Source organism: Struthio camelus, chromosome W (genome assembly GCF_040807025.1).
Source record: "Struthio camelus isolate bStrCam1 chromosome W, bStrCam1.hap1, whole genome shotgun sequence".
Taxonomy (NCBI): Eukaryota; Metazoa; Chordata; class Aves; order Struthioniformes; family Struthionidae; genus Struthio; species Struthio camelus.
Window position 1 is genome coordinate 7,756,004 of NC_090981.1, and position 19,860 is coordinate 7,775,863.

Here is a 19,860-nt window from a genome sequence, read left to right on the forward strand (position 1 = left end):
GTCCTCAGGCACCTCTCCTGATCTCCAGGACCTTTCAAAGGTGATGGAGAGTGGCCTAGCAATAACATCCGCCAGCTCCCTCAGCACTCGTGGGTGCATCCCATCGGGGCCCATGGATTTGTGGATGTCAGGTTTGCACAAATGATCTCATCTATGTATGCCTGTGTATATTCAAGTAGGTGTGCGTGTATTTACAAAGCATCAGCCCATAGCACTATTTCTGTCCTTCTCCCGTTTTTTGATACCTCTTCCACCACAATGCTAAGCCCGAGCAGCACTGAGATTTCAAGAGCCAAGATGTCAAAAGCCATCTGGTTTCTTCACTCATTGCTCTCCTGTGGACTCTTCAATCATTCCACATCACCCCAAGTGCAATGTATAAAACTAGACACAGTATTCCAAGTGGAAACCTTATCACTGCTGAGTTGAGTGGAAGATTCATTCATATGCATTGCATGCTATTTTTCCATTTATACAACCAAACACATTGCTTGCCTTTTTGCAGCAGCATGACATTGCTGACACATGCTCAAGTTTGTCATCTACTCCTGACTGCCAAAGCACTGGCATAGCCTCTCAGTTTGGTGTCATCTGCAAATGTAAAGAGCAAACTCTCTGCTTCATCATATGGATCATCATCATCACTGAAAACTCTCTGAACAGTAGTGGACGAAGGACAGAGTAAAACTGGAACAGCTCCACACACACTTTCAATACTGAAAGCAAATCATTTCTACCTACTCTCAAAATAGATTTCAAACAATTTTTCATTCACTTATGTATTTTTACATACAGCATATTTCCCTTGACTGCTTGTGAGAACAACATGGAAATCAGTGCCAAAAGCCTTACCAGAGTTCAGATATTTGCTATCTACTGTTTCTCTCTACTGTGCAAGGCCCATTACTTTATTGCAGAAAGGGATTAGACTGATAGGAACGAGGTAGCTATTACCTTTTTCTTATTTTCTTCTAGGTTAGTAATGAGTTTTGATTATTTATCCCAAAACTTTTCCAGGAATGGAGGTTAATCTTACCATGCTAAAATTCATGATTTCCTTCTTTTTCCTCTCTTTAAAAGATAAGCACTTACATCCTTTTCCAGTCTTCCAATACCTCTTCCACCACAATAATAAATGCTAATGGCTGAGGTTTCATATGCTAGTTCTTTAAGTATCCCAGGAGGAAGTGCAGGAGACCCAATCATTTGCAAATATCTAAGTTATATAAGTATTCTCTAACCTGTTCCTTCCCTATAAGATATTGAGAACCTACCCATTTGTCTCTTTTATCAATGATTTTATCCAGCTGACTGTAGTTAACTTATGCAAAAAAAAATAAAAAGGCAAATATTTTCCTTGTTTCCTGTTACCTGTCAATAGCTTTCCTAGTCCACTGAATAGAATATTATTTTTCCTTAATCTTCCTCTCATTACTGCTTATGTAGAATGACTTCTTATAACTAAGATACAACTCGCTAGTTACAACACTTCTGGAAGTATGCAACTGTCTTGTAAATACAGAAACATATACACAAATTGCACAAAACAGTTCCTAATAATATATATTTCAAAATATTCCATTCTCTATGTCATCTTCCAGTTTTAAGATAGTTCTCTGAGAAGCCCTGATAGATGCAAGCCCCCCAATTTTACATTATGCACATTTAGTTAATTTGAGCATGTAATTAACTGACTTCAATAAAACAACAAAGACAATGAGCCACTGACCATTTATTTTCTTAGTAATATGAAGCCATGGCATTGGATTTTTTTATTTTTCTTTTCTATTTTTTTCTGTTGAAAAATCATTACCTTCTGATGTTGAGTTGAGCATTATATCAATTTCATCACTGTATAATGGCCTTCAAGGAGTTTTTGTAATCTATGGGTGATCAAAGCTATTATACAGTAGTGATGACAATCATATGATATGATTGGTTTTAAGATTATCAGGGGAAAAGACTCATGACTTTTCACAGGTGAGATTTCTAGGTGCTAGTTGGATGTCATAGCAAGAATCACTGCTCTGAATGGAAGCCTAAGGGAGAACAAGAGCTTAGTAATATTTTCGAAGAAAAGCAAAGCTCTCGTTCATTTAATATCTTCAATTAGAGTTATCTAATCACTAGATCTACCTCACTAGAGGTAGTGAGGAAGAACTTTCTCCTTCACGTAAAAATAGGACAGGAATAAATACATAACAGTCTACAGAGCTAAATGCGTACATAAATTTAATTCATGGTACCTATTATATACAAACTACTTGCCTAACTGCAAACATATATGCAAAATATTGACTTGGTAACACAAAAGATGTTTTGCATCATCTATTAGGTACAGGCATACAGTGCTTGCCTAGGACTGTCAAATAACATGAACTTTACTGCTGGTAAATGTGTGGTGTAGCCATATGGTCCTAGAGGCCTAACAGGTCATGCTGAATAACCCCCAGTCCTTCTGCCTTTGTACTGCACAGATTGGAAATGTAAATACACCCATTCAGTACCCAGTTTGAACCTTCTCTGGGGATAAAATGGGCTGACAAAAGCTGTTGTCTGTAGCTTCCTGCCTATAGGAGCATGCATTAGTCATTCAAGACGCTACTGCCTTGTCCAAACATAAGGCTTTTTTCCTACAGTTCAATGTCATATACAGATTCACTTCTGAATAGCTTTCATGATGAACCTAGGCTGCCTTAATCCTGACTATCTATAAAAGAAAAGCAAAGAGAAAACCATCAGAATTATCCCAATGTACTTAGAAAGTGAATGGGAACGAAATGTAAATTACTGCAATTTCATTTTTCAGAATAAAGAAATTCTAATATAAATAACCAGTGATCAATAAAGGCAAATTGAAACTTTCTAAGCTCTATCTCACTGTGGAATGTAATCTTTTCCTGTGTAAAAACACAGTATAAAGTAGGACTTTGCTCACTATTTATCTTACCAACTTCAGCTCCAGGATGTGGGTTTTTTTTTTAATTGCACTGCAAACTTTTCACAGCAGTGGAACTTTGAATAGAGGTGTTTTATTCTTTGATACAGGGCCAAGCAGACAGGTGCAAAGCAGCATAGGCAATATTTCTTAACCAAATTTGTAAAATGAAAAGTTTAAAAGAATCATTAATCCTGTCTCTCACTTTCTGAGTGCAATCAATTGCAAATACAAGTTATACACTGAAACCACAGCATTATAATGTGCAAATACCCATGCTATTTAAAATAGTTCACAGGCAGATGAAAATAGAACTGTGACAAAATAGAGTTCGGAGAAGTGCATCTTACTGCAATAACATAGACTTATGCAGACTTATCTTTAGGATGTATAGCTAATTGAGCATAGTGGCAGATCATGCAGCTAGACATCTGAACCCTGTTAGATGTACCCTAAGTTAATTGCACTTACACTGGTTGCATTTACCAGAGGGGTAAAGGGTTTATACAAACCTCAGTTCAGAGCTTTATTATAGCTTCTTCAGTGCACTTTCACTTGTGTTAATGAGAAAGATTTATTAGTTCCACTCCCTGACTCTGGGCTCTTTGAATGTTCTTCAAATGAGGAGGTTTTATTAGCATTAAAATCCTTGTGTTGTCATTAATTATTTGGAACTGGATCTCCTCACATTTATAATGGTATGAATCAGGAACACTCAATTTCATTGCTATATAAAAGGTGCAAGTAAGAGAAAAAGCTATCCCAGTGGTTAGCCTCATGCATCCAGTTAATTATTCTTTGTCTCAGCTATAAAACCAAGATAAGAATTATGTATCTTAACAGGAGTGGTGCAAAGTTAGTTAATTAATGTCTGCAATCTTCTTTGAAAGTTTAACATGTGATACAAAGAACTGTCATTATTTCAGTTCAGTAAAAACAGAGCTTTACTAAATCAACAGATCAGAAATCTAGCCATCTTTCTATTGCTAAGAAAGGTTGATTTGAGATGCTTGCCTAATAAAAATCTTATCTTGCCATAGAGTCCCAATGCTTTAAAAACATTATTTATTCAAAAATGTACGTGGATCTTTATATATTCGTATGAAGGTCTATATTAAATTCACTTCCTAGGCCTTCATAAATTAGGAAGTAGCATTTACTGACAAAATTAAAATATGATTAGAAAGTATGTTTATATTAATATGTCATTTTTGACAATGTAAGTTAAAATTCATTATATTGACAAGATATTTGCATGTTAAGAACTATACATTTCTATAATAAATGTGTGATATAAGTGCTTAATTTCATTCATATATGCCTGACAGAGCTAGATCTTCTTTATGTGAGTTTTCTCAGTTTCTGTAAAATAGGGGTAACAGTAATTGATTGACTAGGACACTACTTTGAAAAGGTAAACTTCTGTACAATTGTTCATTATCATTATATAGTGCACTAAGAATAAGAGTATATCTTTCTTATATCTGAGTAGTATTTATAACTACTATCAAGTATTTTATTGCACTGTAACATCTATCAGGAATTCCTAGGATCTAACCACCACTCTTTCAGATACTGTACAAAATACAAAAGAACATGCCTATCAAAAAAAGCTTAAATTTAAGTATTGAGATGTGAGGCAACAGGTAAATAAAACAAATGGAGGAGCACAAGGAAACAAAGAGACAATTCTCATCACAATATGTATGATATTTTTAATCATGTTAAAATTTGGTTAAAAAAAACGGTCAGACCTTTAAATGGAATATATCCTCCCTGGAATGTACTTGTAGCAGAGTAAAAATTGACACATTTAAAAAAAAAAAAAACTGAAATGTATTGGCACAGAAGCCATATCACATTTCTGAAAAAAGAAATTTGTCCCCCCAAAACTTGCATTACCTTAAGAGATTCTTTGCAGTGATGAAAGAACTGCTTTAATCCCTTATCAGTAAGCTCCTGCATTTCATCATGGCAATGGTAAAGAGTGAAATGCTGAGGATGATGGAGCCCTAAACTGATCAGTCACTCATCATTCAAGTAATGGCAATCTGCAATATGAATCTGTCTCCCTGCAAAAAGAAAGTCAGGTTACCATGATACACACAGAGAAATAAAAACATATTCCTATTCCACTGTTTAGATGATGTAATAGGATGAAAATAATTTATTTAAAAGACTTCATTTAAAGAATTGTATTCCAAAATATATAACCACAGTGTGTTCTTTCTATTAATAAATCCACCATTAAAATACAACATGAACTGAAGATGAACTTTGATTACTTCATAAGCAAAGGCCAGGGCTCCTCAAACAAACAAGAAAATTCAATCACATACATTTCCTCTATGTCCTCCATTAATTAAAAATTCTTTACAAGTTTTATTGCCATTTGGTGTAGTGTTACCACTTGACAAAAAAACATTACTCCATAGTTACACACTGCTGTTTGGAAATAAAGTTTAACAACTCTATTACCAATGAAAGAACATTTTTTCTTCTGCATATTTATTATATTCTGATGTTCACTACTCGCTATAACACATCAAATAATTTATTTCTATTAAACATAATACTGCTATTGACATAGCCAAAAGCTTCAGACACTCATAAAGCCAAATTATAAACATCAGTACACTGGGTACATTGCTTTACCTTATAAGTGGTTTTCTGTGAACAGAAAGGTCAATTTCTGAAGACACCAATAGTTCTTCCCTGCTGTTGGGAATGAAAATCAGGCAAGGCAAATTCTGTTTTGCAAGCCAAAACAGAATTTACAATCTCAAATCTGCTGTGTTTGGCATTCAAGAGTTCATCTTGTAAAGTAAAGGATTTGTGATGAGTTAGGTCAAAAAATAACCAGTAATTAGTGCAGATCAATAGTTCTGATCTAACTATTGGCCTGTAATTCCACTTAAGAACAAAAATTTCTGACTTGCCAAAACTAGTGACACAGGATGTTATGGAAACAGTCTGACCCTAGGTTTCCCAGGTTGCCCAGAGAGGTAGTGGAGTCTCCTTCGCTGGAGATATTCAAAACCCGTCTGGATGTGATCCTGGGAAATATGCTCTAGGTGACCCTGCTTGAACAGGGAGGTTGGACTAGATGATCTCCAGAGGGCCCTTCCAGCCTCAACCATTCTGTGATTCTGCGATTCTGTGATTCCGAGGAGCAGAGTCTCACGTACATCTAGCAGTGAATTTAATTATTTATTTAAATGACGGTACAGCAAAGTAACAGCTCGAGCTGGGTGCCTCCGGGGAGGGACACCGAACAAAGACATTCTGGGGTAATTATACTCCTTACAGTCAAACTTCCCCGCCTGCCAGTGACGGTCTCTTCCAATCTTCTTTACTGAGTCGGTGGTCTCTTTCCTTTTGATTGGTTCACGTCTACGTCCCGGGACGGTTGCTATGTTCCTGTTTCACAGTGCCTTCTCTTATCCGAAGGTTGACCGTTAGTTACCTCTGGCCATTGTGTGCTGTATCTTATCCGGAGGTTGACGGTTACCTCTGGCCATTGTGTGCTGTATCCTTGAGGGCTGGTTCGAGCTGGGTTTGCAGTCGCATCCTCAGCAATGTCTCTCGAGCTCATTTGCAATTCAGTCCTGCGGCCTGCAGGCTTGGTCTACTTTAGGCACTAGTGCTAAGCTGGGCGAGAGCTGAATTAGCTCCCTTTTCTAACAGTCCTCCCTTTGTTTTTTAGGAGCATACCTGCTAGATATACACATAAGTGATTAAACTGAGGCCGAGTTTTTGTATCTTTTAAGCTATGTACATAGTTATTTACTACCTAGAGGAGAATGTGAAGCGCTTTTTCTTTTTTAAAGTTTGTCTCAGACTAAGCAATAGTTTTTACCCTCATCTGTGGAGTGAGAGGGATCTTTCGATTTTAAGAGATGTCCCAACTCGAGGGGAGATCCCGGGGTACAGGCCCGCTGTTCCTCAGGAGAGTTCAAATGGCTGTCCCGAGCGAGGTCTGTTTATACTCCGTCGATGATTTGTGCCATTAGTCAAACTAGATGTGATCTAGCCACGGTGCATGTTTGGGAGTCACGTACTTTTTGAATTTTAGGAGGAAGTTCCTCGTTTGCTCTCAAGCAAGGACTTCTCACCCAGGCCTTTTGCTAGTGATTTACTATCAGTCGTTTGTATGTGTTGAGGTTATTGCTGATCACTTGGGAAAGGGGAGGGCGAAGGTCCTGCCACCTTCCCTCCCGACTATAGTCAAACCATCAACCTCACGAAGCGGCTGTACAGGTGCCTCTTGCCTTCACAGTATAAATAGACCTCAGAGTTTACTAATCAGAACATACTAATTCAGTATATAACAGCAGGGCTGGTGTTTTTCACGATAACCACCACACACGGAGGTATAGGATGATTATAAGCAGTAAACATAACAATGTCAAAGTGCATAATATTGCTACAGGGTGAAGCGTAAGATTAAAAATTCCCGTTGCCGTTGGTGACCCTGAACGGTGATTAGGGTTTTTTTTTTTGTCTGTTGTTTCAGATGCGCTTCAGCAGTTGACACAGGTCATCATGTCGTAGCAGGTTTTTCACCAATGTGAGATTCATTCCGATGGGGGTGGGCAATAAATCTCGAATTAGTGTATAATTAGATTGTTAGAATTGATGAGACCTAACAGGAGCTGAATAATTAAAGTCGCATCCCATAATTTCAGTAGTTACAAACACAAATATTTGAGTGATTGCTAGCATCTACAGTTATGTTATCTACAAATACAAAATCACAGAGGGTTCTCATACACAAACACATCCTTTTCCAATATACACAAGCACAGAGCTTTCACCCATCCCATCTTGAATGGTGTTTTTCGGGCTATATTTAGTAATAGTTGCCAATCTTGTTTTCCCCAAAGTGGAGATCTATTTGTTTCCCAATTCAAGGTTTCCCACTGACAGAGCCATTGCGTGGCACCGGCCCACACAGCATGAGAGTCTACCCATATGATTTTTGCTCCATTCTGTGCTGCCAAAACGACTCCTCTTAATTCTCCTACTTGTGCACTGCCTTCACCTTCTTCTATTACTTGTTTGCCAGTGGTAATATCTAATGCAGCAGCCTTGTATTGCCATTTACCGTATATCCTTTTGGCTGAGGCACCAGTGAACCAAATATTTTCTGTTGCTGTATCCTCAGTGAGGGGCAGTGCATTCAGAATTGGTGAAGGTTTAAAAGGTTGTTGTAATGCTAAGGGGTCTGTACCTATGGGCATCTGGAGTTTGGAAAACTTAGCATGTCCTTCAGTTAATTGCATATTTTCTGCACTCCTGTTAGGTAGGCATACCGTTGTCTGATAGCGGGTTTTTGTGCAACCCCTTCTAGGGGAGCAGTCCCCTTTAGGACTGCTTCTAGCAAATTAAATAGTCCTCTAGTTTGCACAGGTTGTCCCTGGTGTATTTCTCAACTTGTTTAACTGCTCGGGCTAAAGATAAAAGTCCTTTTTCCCATTCAGAATATCATTGTTCTGTTTCCTTAAATGTGGTAGAGCTAAATAATAAAGGTCTTTTTGGTCGATCGGGGCCAGTTTGGAACAGGTTACGGCAAGTAGCATGCTCGGCGAAACCCCATTCGGCTATAGTAGGGTCACGGGGGCGTACTGGTCCCAATGACTGATATGTTTTTAATTTCTTCAGTTCGAGTTTTGACCGCCTCTTTGTGTTCTAATTTCCACTCCCAGGGTTTGCCTTTCCGTAAGAGTGAATATCATGGGCGAGCACTAATAGAAAATCCAGGTACGTGCTTCCTCCGATATCCTAAAGTTCCCATTAACTGTTGTAACTCCTTCCTTGATTGGGGCATTTGCAGCTCCTGGATTTTTCTTGAGGTGTCTGGAGGAGTCACTGCACTGCCTGCTCTCCACCAAGTACCTAAAAATTTTACTCCCCTACTTGGTCCCTGACAATTTTCAGGTGGAACCTCAATTTCTGCTTTCTGTAGTGCTTGCCACACTGCCGCTGCCGCTTCCCCCCACTTCCTCCGGGGAAGTTCCTCCGATCAGCATATCATCTATATATTGGTGCAGTTTCACATCTGGAGGGAGTGGGACTGTCTGTAAAAGTTCAGCAAGTGCAGCATGAGCAATCGTGGGTGAATGTTTGTCCCCCTCCTTGTGGGGGTCTGTTAAAGGTATATTGTATTCCCTTCCAAGTGAAAACGAACTTCTCTTTATCCTCCTCCTGCAAGGGGACCATAGAGATCATATCCTTCACGTCTAGCGCCGCCATCCATGGGTGTGCAGCTGCTTGCAATATAGCAGTTAAGCTTGCAATATTTGGTACAGCAGCTGTTAATGGAGCCCTGATAACTAATTCCCAAACGCCACTTCCCGTCTGGTTTCCGAACTGGCCAGACAGCGGAGTTATATGGGGAGTGGGTTCTGGAGATGATTTGTCGTTTCTCCAAATCAGCTCTGACTTCAGAAGTTCCATTCCATGCCGCAGCAGAGATCGGCTATTGCCGTCCGTTAGTAACTTTTGAATCAGGGAGCGCGGGGCTCTGCGAAGGACACGCACTAGAGCCTCCCTATTCCTACCGGGGTTGGGGTCGACGTTTGAGCCGAAGGACCACACGCTGCCATCCGGCAGGCGCCAGGTTCGTCCGTTTAAAACATCGAAACCTAAAATATTTTCATTGTGATCTTTCTTTAGCTGCAAAGCGAGTAGTCGACATGCGCCTCTCGCCCGGGAGCCATGAATTGACCCTTGGCAGTTTGGCACGCAACGCTCGCTCCCTTCACACCGGTAATTTTAACTCTCTGCCGTCCGGGTCGCACACCCAGCTTCTCGGCGTCTTGTTGTGTTAGTATTGAAATTTGTGCTCCCGTATCTATTAAAACTTCACCCATTGTCGGTGAGGACCAACTGGGATCAAGGTATACGGGCCATTATCACTTATCCACTGATAAGCCTCCCCTTGCCGGACAGGCAGACCCGATTGCCTTCCGGGCATTGCTCGTTTGGTTTTGTTTTGTTTTTGTTTCCTTCATGCTCTGCAATTCCTCCCTAAGGGGGAGGAAGGGGTTGTCTCTCTCTGAGAGCTGGCACTGGAGGAGTCAAAGTACGCTCCCTCCTTTCGCCGTTATCTCGTTTCTGGGATGCTTCAGTCAGACTCGAGATAACGCCAGTAGGCCGACCTCGGATCGCGGCTCGGGGAATGCCTAGGGCTAAGGCTTTCCTCCACAATCCATCTCTCCGTTCTCGAGATTCTGTTCGCGGGGCTTGAGGCTTATTTCCCTTTGACTAAGTTTCTGTTCCCTGTGGGGGGGTGCCTGTATCACCGATCTCACCCTACGATCTCTTCCCCGGGGCTTCAGGTTCGGTTTTTCAGCTGTTGGGTCGTCCCAGCCCATTTCACGGCTGTGGTCAACGATGCCGTGCGTTAATTCTGCCCATGCAGGGAGTTGCCTGCGGGGTCGTTATCACCTAGTCTGTCATTGTATTCTGCAGCTGTTCAGTTTTCAAAGACAGTAACAACTCAGTTGCCTTTCTACCTTCCATTTCTTTCTTTAGGTCCTGCTCCTTTCTATTCCTATTCTCCCTTTCTTGATATGCAGCTTCTAAACAGGTACCTGGCACCTTGCAGATAATGCCTTTCCCTTTTCTATCTGCTGTGTGGCTCCTAGCCACTTTCAGGTATTCTTCAACAGCTTCCCAATTGTGCTAATTGCCACGAGCCCATTCTTCTGAGCAGGGACTCGGGTTCACTCCATGCCTCCGTAAATAATTGGTGATATTACTGCCCGGTGCATATATTAGAAAATAGCTGAGCGCACCTTTCCGCGTCTTCCCTCAACCTGGGCATTTTGCTTCCCCACAATGCTGAATCACTCGGGCTCCGGGGTTGGTTAGTAAATACAAGCAGCACTGGAAGGGGTGGGTGAGCTCCCCCTGCGACGCCCGGCTGTAATGCTGCCGGCTTAGGTAAAACATTAGAAGTCATAGGATAGAGTCCAGCAGCTGGTAGAGTAGAAGTAGGAGAAAGAGGGAGAGTGAGCGACAGATAAATCTTCAGGAGGTGAGAGCGAAGGGGTATAGGGTGGAGCGGTCGCTGCGGGTGCATTCCTCGGGGTACTCGCGTCTGCTACGGCGAGAGTCACTCTTCGCGGGGTTCCCCTCTTCTTTTTGCTCGGGTGCTGGCGGTCCCATGTCCGATTGTCCCACACATACCAATACTCCATTTGGTGAGGCTTTTCATCTTCCAACATAATTCATAGCATAGTTAATTTTTCAGAATCGAAGGATCCTTCTTCTGCCCAAACCCCTCAACTGGTTCAACATGGCCAATCTTCCTGACATAAGGTAATTGCGCGCTTTCTGGATAATCCTACTGTACCGTCTATCTTTTCCCAATTTTCCAAAACCTCGGCCAAGGGCGTCCCCTTTTTTATGCTGGGTATATTTCCCATAGTCAATCGGTTATGTGCGCCTTACGTTAATCAGGCTGCGCACCCGTGCGCCTTATGCTCCTCAGGCTGCACGCTCTGCCGCGCGGTCGCAACAAGGGAGGGACTCGAACCCACCCTGATGTCTGGACTCGAACCTATCTTATAGAATCTGCTCAAGGAAGTTTAACACTCACCCGTCGGCGCCTCTCGCTCCAAAGGTTCCCAGGTGAACTCACCCGCTGCCGGCAGTTGGATGTTTGGAGATGAGAGGGTCTGACGGTGGTTGCCTAGGGTCCCATCTGGGTCACCAAGCTGTTACGGAAACAGTTTGACCCTAGGTTTCCTAGGAGCAGAGTCTCACGTATGTCTAGCAGTGAATTTAATGATTTATTTAAATGACGGTACAGCAAAGTAACAGCTCCCTTTTCTAATGCAGGATACTAGTACCAGCAAGCAGTGCAACCCCTCTTCAAATTCATTATTAAATGTGAAGAATTCTCCACATTCTCCCTTATGGAATCAAAAAATATGCATTAAGTGGAAAACTATCATGTTAGCTCCAGCTCAAACTAGACAACAAAATAACTCATTCTTTAAAACCTTCTATGTAATGGGTGAAAATTAAATTGTGGGATTTCGGGGAGACTTCAGCTTAGGTGAACTTAGGTGCAACTCATGCAATGAGTACTAAGTCATCACGTTTATTAATGTTGTGGATGGTAATTTACTAAGGCAAAGGTGTTGCACAACATAGTAAATACTTCTATTTTGTATCTCATTAAAATGAATAAAGATGAATTAACTCCTAGCCTGGAAATTAGTGGTTGCTTAAGGATGAGTTATTGTGACACACTTGTATTCAATTTGGGAAGACAGAAGACAGTCTCAACAAGTAATTATACATAATTGGTTATTCAAAAGGGCTAAATTTCCCAATGCAGAAAATTATAAGAAAAATTAACTGGGAAGAATAATGTTCAGAGAGAACAACTAATGAAAATTTGAAGTTCTAAGAAGTGTTGCATTTGGCAGAACTTCATAATTCCAATCACCTTTGTTTAAACAATAGAGAATCGCACTTAGAGGTAGCGATTAGAAATTAAAAAAGGATTTAATTCATGTTAAAAGGAGGAAATGGTAACAAAATTGAAATTATAAAGTGCAGGAAAAGGATGAGAGAAGGTGAAGACTCCTGAAATAAATCCATATTGTCAGGTGTAAGGCCAGCAAGACAAACATGTTTCAAGTATATTAGCAACACCAGAAAAAAATGCCAGTGGCATAAGCTCATTTCCAGATAGAGATAGCAAACTAATATTGCATGAAAGGCAAAAATGTTCAATGCATATATCTGTTCTGTATTTGAAAAGAATACAGATGGTTTACTTGTACAACAGAAGATGATTTCCAGGTCATTAAGAACTGAGGATTATATTTGAAAACATTTGCTGGATATAAGCCTCTTAAAATCAGCAAACCTGAGATTCCCATCCTAAAAGAGTTGGCTAAAGAGATCATATGGCAGAAGACAATCTTTTTTTTAAAACTTTCAACCATGAGAAAATGTCTTAAGAAGGGTGAGATGCTATGTCAGCATTCTAAAAGGGCATATGGGTAGATCAGGTAATGGTATGACAGCTAGCCAGTACCAGTCCTAGTCAAAATAAAGGAAAAAATACTATGTGATTAAGTTCATAAGAGGTATAAAATTGGAAATCCAATCAATACTGTTTTGTAGGAAGTATTCTGGATTCTATTCCTGGTTTTGCCGCCAACTTCCTGACTTACAAACACAAAACTGGACAACAGCATAGTCTGATGGAGCTACACTGGAGAGACAGCAAGGAAAGATAAAGTGAAGGTGTACATGAAAGTAAAGGACACTTGTTCCACCTGCTAGAAAATGGCTGAAAAACAAGGGTGGTTCTCACCTCCCTGCCAATCCTGCAAACCAATGAGAGGAAACAATGAAATATTCTACAATTAGCAAGGGAAAAACAAGCAAACTATTGGATCTGTGCCCTTTGCTGCATCTTATGCAGGCTTCTACCAAGGCAAAATTTCGCCCTTCGGTCCACTTCTATTCCCCTTGGTTTAACTTTGAATAAAAATTCTCTGTCATAAAGTAGAAATTGCAGGGAAAACCCCTTCAGGTCTGTGGAATGTCTATATTACCAAGTGACAAAGTAAATCCTGAAATACTCACAACTGGATTTCAAGGCTGATCTACTCACTATTTCTGTCACCCGAAGAAGAGAATACAGAACACAGCTAACAAGGGCAGATTCTGCAACCTTTACCTACACTGAGACTTCAGTGGGACTTCAGGAAGCACAGCATATACCCAGTGTTAATTTGCTGTAATTATGTTAATTGTTTCCATTAGAAATTATGGTAATTTAGGTATGTAAATGCCAGAAATGATAAACCCACAACCAAATCATAGGGAAAATATCATCACAGCTAATGAATCATAACAAACTCCTGCAAGGGAAAGTGGGATAAAAAATATTAGTTAGCAAAAAATATTTAACAGTGTTTTCCAGAACTCAAATCTGTTTAAAACAAAAAATAAAATGTTTAATGTTTAAAACATAAAAAATAAAATCTCCAGCAAACAGTTGTCTGTTCCTCAGACAAAGAAGAATAGCGAGGTGCCATGAAGGGGACTGAAGTCCCATGATTAACGCACTGGAAGATCTGTCATAATGAGGAGAGGCTGAGGGTTGCTGGGACTGTTCAGCCTCAAGAAGAGAAGGCTCAGGGGGACCTGATCAATGTGTATAAATATCTGATGGGAGGGAGTAAAGAAGACTGAGCCAGACTCTTCTCAGTGGTATCCAGTGATAGGACAAGAGGCAGTGGGCAAAAACTGAAATACAAGAAATTCAATTTATTGGAGATATTCAAAACCTGACTGGGCACGACCCTGAGCAACCTGGTCTATTTGATGCTGCTTTGAGCAGGGGGGTTGGACTAGATGATCTCCAGAGGTGCCTTCCAATCTAAACCACTCTGTGATTCTATGAAACAAAGAAACCCTAAACTATAGATAGGCTCATCTATTACAGCATCATTTTCTAAAAACTTTCCTCTTCTCCTGTGAAGTTTAGCCTCAAGGAATATGACTAAATTATTTTACAAGTCTACCTGTTTACTGCAAGTCTGATTAACATGGGATTGAGAAACAACTGCAGCAACAGCAACCTTGTTTACCCTAAGGTTCCCAGTGTCTTCAGCCTAGTGCTGATGCTTATGGAAAACTTTCCAAAATCATTCCTAGTGCAAAGTCATTGTGAGCATATCTACACCAGGGAATGCTGCACCATGGTAGAGAAATAGCTGAAATAGCTCTTAATGAACTGGAACACCACATTATGATGCAACAATATTAGCTTAGGTTCCAAAAAGCTGTATAACTACATCAGCACGATGCTGCATCCAGGCTAATTAGCACAGGGCAGAGCTGTGCTGATGCAGCTATACTGCTTCTAGCTCCTGAACTCCTTATCACAGCACCACATTACACAGTGCCAACCAACCAAGAGATATAATTCTAGTATATTTAGAGAATCTTTTTTGTGAGAATAGGTGCAAATGCTGGAAATTCAGATAAATTTTATCAATTAACCATCAAAACATTAAATAACTTAATCTTAAAACATTCATTGAAAAAGATTTTCACAATTTTTATGAAGTAAAAACACATAAAAGCTCCCACATATCCAAGTGATACCAGGTACTGAAACATACAATTGCCAGAGAAATAAGAGGTGAGAACTCCTGTATTTCTGTCCATTCTGTAAGCAAATGTAAAACTGTTTGGAAAAACATTTTTTCTTGCTTTTCAAAACACACATTTCTAATACAGGGCACATCCATGGCAACTACAAAAATAATTTCAAGGATTTTAAAAAATATGCAGTTCTGCTGAATACTGGTTCCTCTGCAAGATGTTTAGATGCTACAGTGGATTTTGACATCTCTTGGATTCTTGCCAGGTTATTTCTTTTAGAAGGAGAATCTATGCTAAAACCAGTTATTTCATTTTACAATACTGTTTATTCACATAGGATGTTCACAAAGCTATGTTTCCTTTAACACTGTTGGAACAAAACCACCAGACAGGTTTCTTGCTCACATAATTTTACACTCACTCCTGTCTTTGTTGAAAGCGCTACTGTGAACAGAGGCAGCAGTTTGTGCAGCAGTGTCTGGGCTCTGCTCAGGCCTTTTGTGGACCTTGTTGGAAGTTGAGGAGGCTTTCTGGGGACCCCCGAGGAACTAGACAGTGCTTGCTGCTAGCAGGAAGGGAGAGCTAGGCAAGGACAACTGCAGGGGGCCTTGACTTCTCCTGGGAAGCTCTAGCTAGGTGGGGCTGCTGCTAACGAGCTCTCTGGGCTGCCCTGGTCAGAGGGAGTTGGGGCTTTTGTTTCAGGTGGCTCCTGATTGGGTGGGTCAAGCACCCTTGTGAGTCTCTGCTAGGCAGGGGCCTATATAAGAGCCAGGCCTAGAGCACAGCCAACAGAGGCAGTGAACAGAAAGAATAGTTTGTGCAGAAGGCACCTTCATTTCTCATAGTAGTGTGTGCTTTCCCCAGGCATGGTCATGACATGCTGCAGAGCATGTTCCCCAGTGGCTGCTGGAGTTGCTGCATCAGCTGTGTCTGAGGCTTCAACCCAGACAGACCCTCTGACAGCAGAGGCAGCTCTACAGGTGTCAGGCTGCAGGGAGTGCCTGGGGCCTCTCTGTGAGGCCTGGGCTGACAGACAGCTCTCCTGTGGAAGGTGTGCTGTGGTTGACCAGTTGTGTCATCAGGTAAAGGAGTTATGGGAGGAAGTCAGTAGGCTGTGTAGCATCTGAGAAGATGAGCAGGAGACGGACAGGGTATTCTCAGAGACTGTGCAGCTCCAGGAGTCCCCGCCCCCCACTGCAGCAGAGTTGCTGGAGGGCTCTGTGCTGTGTGTAATGGTACATCATAACGCTGTCGAAGAGGGCTGGAAACTGCTCACTTTTCATAGAAGGAGAAAGGCTCTTGCTCCTCCTCAAGATTTGCCTTTGAAGAACAAGTTTAGTGCCCTCCAAGCTGAGGAGGAGCTGGGCATGGCTCCAAGGGAGGCAACTGGCCTGCCAGACCCTGTGCCATGCAGGAACACCTGGAAGCAGCAGTGAGTGATTGTTGTGGGTGACTCCCTGCTGCAGGGGACAGAGGCACCTCTCTGCTGACCTGACCTCTTGTCTAGAGAGGTCTGCTGCCTGCCAGGGGCTTGAATACGAGATGTCATGGAAAGACTGCCAAGGCTTGTCCATGCATCAGACTACTACCCTCTGCTGCTCTTCCATGTGGGCACTAATGACACCAAGGGCAAATTGGATACCATCAAACAGGACTTCAGAGCTCTGGGAATGGTGGTCAAGGGTCTGGGAGCCCAGGTCATTTTCTCCTCAATCCTGCCTGTGAGGGGGAAGGATGGGAGGAGGAGTAGATGGGTTTTCCAAGTTAACAACTGGCTGCGCCACTGGTGTTCACAACTGGATTTTGGTTTCTATGACCATGGGACCCTGTTTGAAGATCAACAGCTGATGGAGAGAGATGGGATCCACCTCACCAAGCAGGGTACACATGTCTTTGCCAACAGGCTGGCCAGCCTGGTAAGGAGGGCTTTAAACTGGGAGAGATGGGGGAAGGGGAGTGGCATAGAGACAGGGTAGTCAGTAAAACACCACTCGAGTCAGGATGCCTCCAGCAGGTGCACGCAGCTGGTGAAGTGTGCATGGGACTCTTGCACCTCTCCTGAGAAGTCTGCATGCTCGATTGGCTCTCTGAAGTGCCTGTACACCAATGCACGCAGCATGGGAATAAGCAGGAAGAACTAGAGATCTGTGTGTGGCCGCAGGGCCATGATCTCGTTGCAGTTACAGAGACATGGTGGGATAGCTCACCTGACTGGAATGCTGTCAGGGATGGCTATGTGCTTTTTAGGAAAGACAGGCCAGGAAGGCGAGGTGGTGGAGTTGCCCTTTATGTGAGGGAGCAACTGGAATGTATGGAGCTCTGCCTGGGGGTGGATGAAGAGCAAGTTGAGAGCCTATGGGTAAGGATTAAAGGGCAGGCTAACATGGGTGACACTGTGGTGGGGGTTTACTGCAGGCCACCTGATCAGGAAGAGGAAGTAGATGAGGCCTTCTACAGACAGCTGGAAGTAGCCTCATGATCACAGGCCCTGGTTCTCATGGGGGACTTGAACTGCCCTGACATCTGCTGGGAAGACAGCACAGCTAGGCACAAACAGTCCAGGAGGTTCCTGCAGAGCCTTGAGGATAACTTTTTGACCCAGGTGGTGGAGAAGCCAACGAGGAGAGGTGTGCTGCTAGACCTTGTACTAACAAACAAATAAGGTCTGGTTGGAGATGTGAAGGTTGGGGGCAGTCTTGGCTGCAGTGACCATGAGATTGTAGAGTTCAGGATCCTGGGAGGAGGGAGCAGGGCAATAAGTAGGATTGCAACCGTGGACTTCAGGAGAGCAGACTTTGGCCTCTTCAGGGACCTCCCTAGGGGAATCCCATGGGGTAGGGCCCTAGAAGGAAGAGGGGTCCAGGAGAGCTGGTTAATATTCAAGCATTGCTTCCTCCAGGCTCAAGATGCGTGCATCCCTCTGAGTAAGAAGTCCAGCAAAGTGGGCAGGAGACCTGCATGGATGAGCAAGGAGCTCCTGGCAAAACTCCAACAGAAGAAGGAAGTCTACAGAATGTGGAAAAGGGGACAGGCCACTTGGGAGGAATCACAGAATCACAGAATGGTTTAGGTTGGAAGGGACCTCTGGAGATCATCTAGTCCAAACCCCCTGTCAAGCAGGGTCACCTAGAGCATATTTCCCAGGATCACATCCAGGCGGGTTTTGAATAGCTCCAGGGAAGGAGACTCCACTACCTCTCTGGGCAACCTGTGCCAGTGCTCAGTCACCCTCACAGGAAAGAAGTTTCTCCTCATATTCAGATGGACCTTCCTGTGTTTCAGTTTGTGCCTGTTGCCTCTTGTCCTGTCCCTGGGCACCACGGAGAAGAGGCTGGCCTCATCCTCTTGACACTCCCCCTTCAGATACTTGTACACATTGATCAGATCCCCTCTCAGTCGTCTCTTCTCCAGGCTGAACAGGCCCAGCTCCCTCAGCCTTTCTTCATAGGAGAGATGCTACAGTCCCCTCATCATCTTTGTAGCCCTCCGCTGGACTCTCTCCAGTAGTGCCATGTCTCTCTTGTACTGGGGAGCCCAGCACTGGACACAGGACTCCAGGTGAGGCCTCCCCAGGGCTGAGTAGAGGGGCAGGATCACCTCCCTCGACCTGCTGGCAACACTCTGCCTAATGCAGCCCAGGATACCCTTGGCCTTCTTGGCCACAAGGGCACACTGCTGGCTCATGGTCAACTTGTTGTCCACCAGGACTCCCAGGTCCTTCTCTGCAGAGCTGCTTTCCAGCAGGTCAACCCCCAGCCTGTCCTGGTGCATGGGGTTATTCCTCCCCAGGTGCAGGACCCTGCACTTGCCTTGGTTGAACTCCATGAGGTTCCTCTCCGCCCAGCTCTCCAGCCTGTCCAGGTCCCTCTGAATGGCAGCACAGTCTTCTGGTGTCTCAGCCACTCCTCCCAGTTTAGTATCATCAGCAAACTTGCTGAGGGGGCACTCTGTCCCTTCCTCCAGGTCATCGATGAATACATTGAACAAGACTGGACCCAGGACTGACCCCTGGGGGACACCACTAGCTACAGGCCTCCAACTTGACTCTGCGCCATTCACCACAACCCTCTGAGCTCTGCCATCCAGCCAGGTCTCAATCCACCTCACCGTGGATTATAGGGATGTTGTCAGAGTATGCAGGGATGCGACAGGGAAGGCCAAGGCCCATTTGGAATTTGGCAAGGAATGTCAAGGACAGCAAGAAGGGGTTCTTCAAATACATCAATAGCAAAAGGAAGACTGGGGAAAATGTGGGCCCGCTGCTGAATGGGGCAGGGACCCTGGTGATGAAGGATACAGAGAAGGCAGAGATACTGAATGCCTTCTCTGCTTCAGTCTTCACTGCTAAGACCAGCCCTCAGGAACCCCAGACCCTGGGGACAAGAGAGGAAGGCTGGAGAAAGGAAGACTCTCCCTTGGTTGAGGAGGATCAGGTTAGAGATCTTTTGTCCAAACTTGACATCCACAAATCCATGGGCCCCGATGGGATGCACCCACGAGTGCTGAGGCAGCTGGTGGATGTTATTGCTAGGCCACTCTCCATCACCTTTGAAAGGTCCTGGAGATCAGGAGAGGTGCCTGAGGACTGGGAGAAAGCCAAGGTCACGCCAGCCTTCAAAAAGGGCAAGAAGGAGGAGCCAGAGAACTACAGGCCTGTCAGCCTCACCTCCCTCCCTGGGAAGGTGATGGAACAGCTCCTCCTGGAGGTCATCACTAAGCATGTGGAGGACAAGAAGGTGATCAGGAGTAGTCAGCATGGATTCACCAAGGGG

At 43.3% G+C, this 19,860-nt stretch overlaps 1 long non-coding RNA gene across 2 annotated transcripts; it reads left to right on the top strand.

The window, feature by feature from the left end:
- The first annotated feature begins 1,801 nt into the window (after window positions 1–1,801).
- On the top strand, window positions 1,802–15,474 carry LOC138064316 (uncharacterized). Of its 2 annotated transcripts, XR_011137576.1 has the most exons (4): window positions 1,802–8,701; window positions 9,617–10,982; window positions 11,199–11,266; window positions 13,091–15,474. It is a non-coding gene; the product is annotated as an uncharacterized lncRNA (long non-coding RNA). The 2 variants fall into 2 exon arrangements; XR_011137575.1 differs by having other exon boundaries at window positions 1,802–10,982.
- The last annotated feature ends 4,386 nt before the right edge of the window (window positions 15,475–19,860 follow it).